Source organism: Macaca mulatta, chromosome 17 (assembly GCF_049350105.2).
Source record: "Macaca mulatta isolate MMU2019108-1 chromosome 17, T2T-MMU8v2.0, whole genome shotgun sequence".
NCBI lineage: Eukaryota > Metazoa > Chordata > Mammalia > Primates > Cercopithecidae > Macaca > Macaca mulatta.
In genome coordinates, this window is record NC_133422.1 from 24,957,782 (window position 1) to 24,964,028 (window position 6,247).

Sequence of the window (6,247 nt, forward strand, 5' to 3'; positions counted from 1 at the left end):
GAAAATATTGTACCATCTCTACAAAAAGTGAAAAAATTAGCCAGGCGTGGTGGTGCACACCTGTGGTCCCCGCTACTTAGGAGGCTGAGGTGGGAGGATTGCTTGAGCCTGGGATGTTGGGGCTGCAGTGGACCAAGATCATGCCACTGCACTCCAGCCTGGGTGACAGAGTAAGACCCTGTTTCCAAAAAAAAAAAAAAAAGGAAATATTATAAGTTCTGTTTATGTTTATTTTCTCTAAAAAGTTAGACACTAAGCTCTAAAGTCTGCTCATGTATAACGCATGGACAGGCATTGGCACCTTCATGTGGAGTGAATAGTGGTCACATTTTTGTTAGGGAAGGGGAGCGTCCTGAGAAAAACCAAATTCCTCAAGAGGTTGAGGGTGCCACCTTTCCCTTGTTGCACATTGCAATGAGGGATGGCAGTTTACACGTGTCAGGCAAAGTGGATTTATGGATGATGTTGTCTGGTCTTAGCAAGTCACTGCAAAATGGACATGTGATTTAAGATGATCTCAGCAAAGAGAGGGTGGGTTGAATGTAATCGTAAGGCAGGCATGAGTATACAAGAGAAAAGGCCGCAGTGACAGTTTTGCTTTCAGAACTATCTCCTTTTCAGTGAATTTGCTCAGTAGATGTATAAATACAAATTTACAGCCACAATCATTAATGACACCCCTCACCTAACTGTGTGACGTCTTGAGATATTGGCTAACAAGAATTGAAGCCATTATGCATTGAAAAAGACAATAAAAATATCTGCAATATTTTTTTAACTGACCTAAAATCATGTACTATTCAGTGTAGTATCTCTCAAAATGTTAATTAGTGTAATGGAAAGTGCTTAAATGCCTCTTTTGAGGTTTCTTAGTAGTGGGAAGAAAAAAAAAAAAGGTACATACGACCACAGGAAATACTTGTTCTTCCTACTGCAATAAATACAGCTGAAATAATGCATGAAAAAATATAGTGATGAGGCTTTTAATATACTGACAAATTTGTATAAATTTGTATTTCCATTCCAAACGCCTCCCCTGTAACGCCTGACTCTTACAAGGGACTGGTTTCTTGACACCTTCCTGGGATCTCTAGTCTTCTGCAGCTTCACGCATCCAAACTGAGCTCTTGATCACTGCTATTTGTCTCTCCCTCAGTCTCCTCCTCCACAAGTGGCTCCTGCCTTCCTCAAGTGTTTACGTTAAAAACCATGTGTGTCCTATCTTCTTTCTCTCTGATCCTGTATCCAAAGCTGTCAGCTAATTTCATGGGTTCTATGTCGAAATATGTCCAAATCTTTCGATGTCCCACTCTCTCACCACTAGCATTTCAGTTCATCTCTTATCTGGACAATTGAAATTGGTCCCCTGTTCCTGTCCTGACATGTTTCAGTCTCTTCTCCACAGTAGGCTGGAGAAATCTTCTTAAACCTAAGTCAGACTGGGTTGTGCTCTGCTGAGTCCCCCACCCTGGTTTCCTGTCCTGCTCAGAATGAAATCCATCATCCTTACCCTAGTCCTCAAAGCCCTGCATGACCTCTCCCAGGCTGCCCTCTGTCCTCTGGTCCTCCCACTTCCCCATCCTTTCTGCTTCCAGTCAACTGGCTTCCCGTGGGTCAGTCCCACCCAGGAAACTCCTGCCTGGGGGTCCGTCCCCTGCTGCTGCTCCCTCTGCTGGATACAGATAATCTACAGCTTACCCCTCCACATATTCAGGCCTTTGCTCAGACCTCACCTCCTTAGCGTGGTCTTCCTCATCATCTGAAATGTCTTACCCTATCACTCTCTGTCCCCAGAACCAGTTGAACTTTTCTTTGGAACACTCACCCCTGATATAAGTTAGATTTTTTAAAAAATTTGCTCATTGTCTGTTGTCCCTCATAGGAACATAGCTCCATGAAAACTTAATTTTGTTCATTACTTCCTCAGCACCTGTAACAGTGACTAGCTCATACAAAATACTCAAAATATCCTTTTTGAATGATTGAATGAAAATATCTTCAGCCAGCCAATATTGCTGATAGATGCAGAGAAAACTTTAAAGAAACAAGTATGGAAACAAATCAAGTAGTGCTTGCTTTACAGCTGGGTGAAGTACAAATGTAGCTTCTGCTTAGATAATAAAACATAACAAGTGCTGTTATTTGGTGAACCAGTTATAGAAAATATGCCAGAAAAGATGTGTTCTCAATTGTAAATAACTTCTCTACAAGAAACCATGTTCTCATGGAACAATTGTTTCAAATGACATTTGATGGAGTGGTAGCTTTCACTGGAATTAAAAAGAGGATGCTGGATAGCAGTATGGAGATAGCATCACTTGGGAAATTGATTTGCTGGGTGGTAACTCACAGGCAAACTATTGCTGCAGAGCAGTTGAAGTCGGAAGTGCAGAATGAGCTACAGGAGATCACAGATGCAATTAATCTGATTTTAAAAAGCGAGAGAGCTGGCTTGATGTGATGACTCATGCCTGTAATCCCAGCACTTCGGGAGGCCAGGGCAGAGGATCGCCTGAGCTCAGCAGTTTGAGACCAGCCTGGGCAACACAGCAAGATCCCATCTCTACTTAAATTCACAATAGATGTGCTGTTGTTATGCAAAAAATACTTTAAAACATGTAGGATGGAAAGGGTATCAAATATTTTTTACTTTACTCATTCCATTGAATAAATGTATTATTCCTCACCAATAAACAAATAAATAAATAAAATTAATTTAAAAAAATTAACTGGAAGTGGTGGTGCACACCTGTCGTCCCAGCTACCTCGGGGACTGGGGAGGGAAGATCACTTGAGTCCGGTAAGTCAAGGCTGCAGTGAATCATGATTATGCCATTGCACTCCAGCCTGGGTGACAGAGTAAGACCCTGTCTCAGGCAACAACAGCAACAACAACAACAACAACAACAACAACAACAACAGTGAGAGAGTCACATGAGAAGACCTTTGAAATACTTTGCACCAAGATAGAATGATCATGAAGATCTCTTGTTTGCAGTCATCTGTTTTTACAAAAAGACAAGTGTTCTAAATTTGCTGACCTTTTCTTATGGTGCCAAGTGGCTGTTAATAGCCTCTTATTTAGGAGCCATTTTGAAGAGAAAAATAAGGCACATTACTTTTTTTCCTTCCTAGTAAAGATGGTGTTTTAACAATGAGTGAGGGAGTTCAGGTTTTTTTTTGGAAGAAACTTATTTAATAACAAGAATGTTTTGAAAATGGATGCTTAGAAACATTTCCATCATTCTATGCATTTATTGCCCAAGTGATATGAGAAGTTAACCTATAAAAACTTTCATATCTTCATAGTGAAGACAATTGGAGAGAGAAATTTCTAATCCGTTTTAAAATCTTCTAAAAAAAGTTTCACTGGGTTTTGACCCATTTGTCAAAAATCTTCTGATGATTATTTAAAAAATAGAGATATAATTTGCATATCATAAAATCCCCCCCTTTTCAACACATGCACACGCATGTTTATAGCGGTACAATTTGCAATTGCAAAGATAGGAAACCAGCCTAAGTACCCATCAACCAAGTGGATGAAGAAAATGTGGTATATATACACCATGGAATACTGCTCAGCCATACAAAGGAATGAAGTAATGTCTTTTGTAGCAACTTGGATGGAGTTGGAGGCCATTATTCTGCCATTATTCTAAGCGAAGTAACTCCGGAATGGAAAACCAAATATTGTATGTTCTCACTTATAAGTGAGGATGCACAGGCATAAGAATGATATAATGGACTTTGGAAACTCACAGCGGAAGGCTGGGAGGAGAGTGAGGGATAAAAGACTACATACTGGGTACACTCCTCGGGTGATGGGTGCACCAAAATCAAAGAAATCACCACTAAAGAACTTATCCGTGTAACCAAACACCACCTGTACCCCAAAAACTATTGAAATAAAAATAAAAATTCAAAATACCCCGCCTTTTAAAGTATACAACTTAGTGGTTTTTAGTCTTTTCACAAATTTGTGCAGCCACTACCACTGTCTAATTCCAGAATGTTTTCAACATCTCAATCAATGAGTATTGAAGAATAACCATTGACAAGAGGAAAGATAGAAATTTTGGTGGAAATTTTAGCAAAAACCTTTGCATTGTTTGAGGAGGGGACTGTACATTGAGTATTGTGACTTAGAAATTACAGTCAGTAATGTACTTTTCCATTTAAATCTACAGATCTCTATGAGGTACCCTTTTCAGTGATAACAGACAGTCATTAAATCCAAAAATCCAGGTAAATTGAACTTAGAAGCTGACTTTTGCTTCACTGGGTTAAATTAAGATTTTAAGAGATAACCACAGTTAATGACACTGTGTTCATTACAAATAGTACTACTGATAATTAATTTTTGTGAAAGCAAAAGATTTTGTATTATTAATGAATAAGATAACATTCTAAGATTATTTCATCTTTGTTTATCCTGTTAAAATTTCATTTTTGAGTATGCTTTATAATATGTGTACTATAATAATAATAGGAAAAGCATCAAATTTTTTAATTAAGAAATATACCTGTAGGAAGCTGTGCTCAAAATGTTGTGGTTTTTTGTTTTTTTTTTTCACAAGAGCATTTTTATTTGAGGCAAAGAGAAGTCTTGCTGAAAGGATTACAGTTCCAAGCATCAAAACTCTACTATTAGTGGCACTATTTTGACTTTGTAGATCTTGCTTTTCCTTGGTCAGAAAAGGTTATTCAAGTTGTATTTTGCCCAGCTAGGCAAAAATAAGGGCAAAGAAAACTGGAAGAGACTTCCGCTCTGTGGGTACTGCTCTCCAAACCCAACATCAAGCTAGGCAAGCCCTCAATGGTCTGTCTTCAGGTTGCTGTTCCACCTCTGAGTGACACAGGCCATATATATTTGCAAGAAAAAATGAGGCAGGAAAAACAGGTGTAGGTCACTTGTGGACAAGCAAGCATCCACAGCCTCAAAATTCTTCATGGAAGAGGTAATCCTTGTGGGAGGCTCAGCTCACCAAGGCACAGAGCCTCCAGTTCCTGCTGTAGCTGAGTAAGGTGGTCATATCCTGGCTGCTCAGTTCAAAGTCAAAGACCTTGAAGTTCCCAGTGATGCATTTTGGTGTCACAGACTTGGGGATCACCACCAAGCTCCTCTGCATGGGGAACCGGATCAGAATCTGGGCTCCAAGCTCAGAATCTGGAATCCAAGCTCCTCTGCATGGGGAACTGGATCAGAATCTTTTATTGTGGTTGACTGTGATTGCCTTGATCCTGGGATCCTCCAGTAGGGAAGGACCCTTGGGCTTGGCCCAAGGCCTGTCTGGAGAGCCAAGGCAGTTACAGGCAGTCACTGTGATACCTTTGGACCAGCAGAACTGGATTAACTTCTCCTGAGTTAGGTACGGGTGACACTGAATCTGGTTAACTGCCAGCTTATACTTTGAGCCAAGCTTGTTTAAGATCCTCTCGACCTGCTGATGTTTGAAGCTGGAGATGCCAAAAGCTTTCGCCAGCTCTTCCATGGCTGCCCATGTGTCCACATGTCAGTGTCACTGGGAACCATGTTGCCTGATTCATCCAATGGGAAAAATTCCTTCCCAGGCTTAAAGCCAGTTGGCCAGTGAATAAGATAGAGGGTCATATAGTCCAGCTTTAGGTCGCTGAATATCTTCTGGGAGGCTCCTTTCACCAGCCCCTTCTCATGGTATGTGCACCACAGCTTGTGACGATGAAGAGGTCCTCACCCTTCACCACCTGCTCCCTGAGCTTCTCCTGGGCCACTTGCACCTCATGCTCATTCTGGTGTAGGTGCAGTCAGTGTGGTGGTACCCAGTGCCGATTGCCACCCTCACAACCTCGGTGACCTGGCCTGGAGGGGACTCCCAGGTGCCCAGCCTCAGGATGGGCATTTTGGCAGTGTTGTTGGGCATGAGGTGGCTGGCCATGGCTGCTGAGCTTCCCAGACCCCCGCCTGGAACCATGCCCAAAATGTTTCACTGGTAAAATGTGTTATGAAAACATTTTATAGCCCACTGATTGTAGATTACCTTTGCTCATATACCTTTGCTCATATGTAATTCCCTGATGCAGTGTTTGAAATACTCCGGGTCAATCCATTGCAGAGAGGGTCTGAAGCACATTCAGTGTCCAGGTTTTACCCAGAGAGCTCGGGGCATTTTTAGCTGGCAGAAGCTCTGGTATAAATGGCAAGGCAGATTCAGACGCATCTAAACTTTATTACATGCACAGCGCATGCCAGCCATAATGCAAAGTA

The 6,247-nt window shown here is 41.4% G+C and overlaps 1 pseudogene; it reads right to left on the reverse strand.

Moving 5' to 3' along the window:
- Positions 1-4,940: 4,940 nt before the first annotated feature.
- On the reverse strand, positions 4,941-5,918 carry LOC100425298 (aldo-keto reductase family 1 member B1 pseudogene; annotated as a pseudogene).
- Positions 5,919-6,247: the final 329 nt, after the last annotated feature.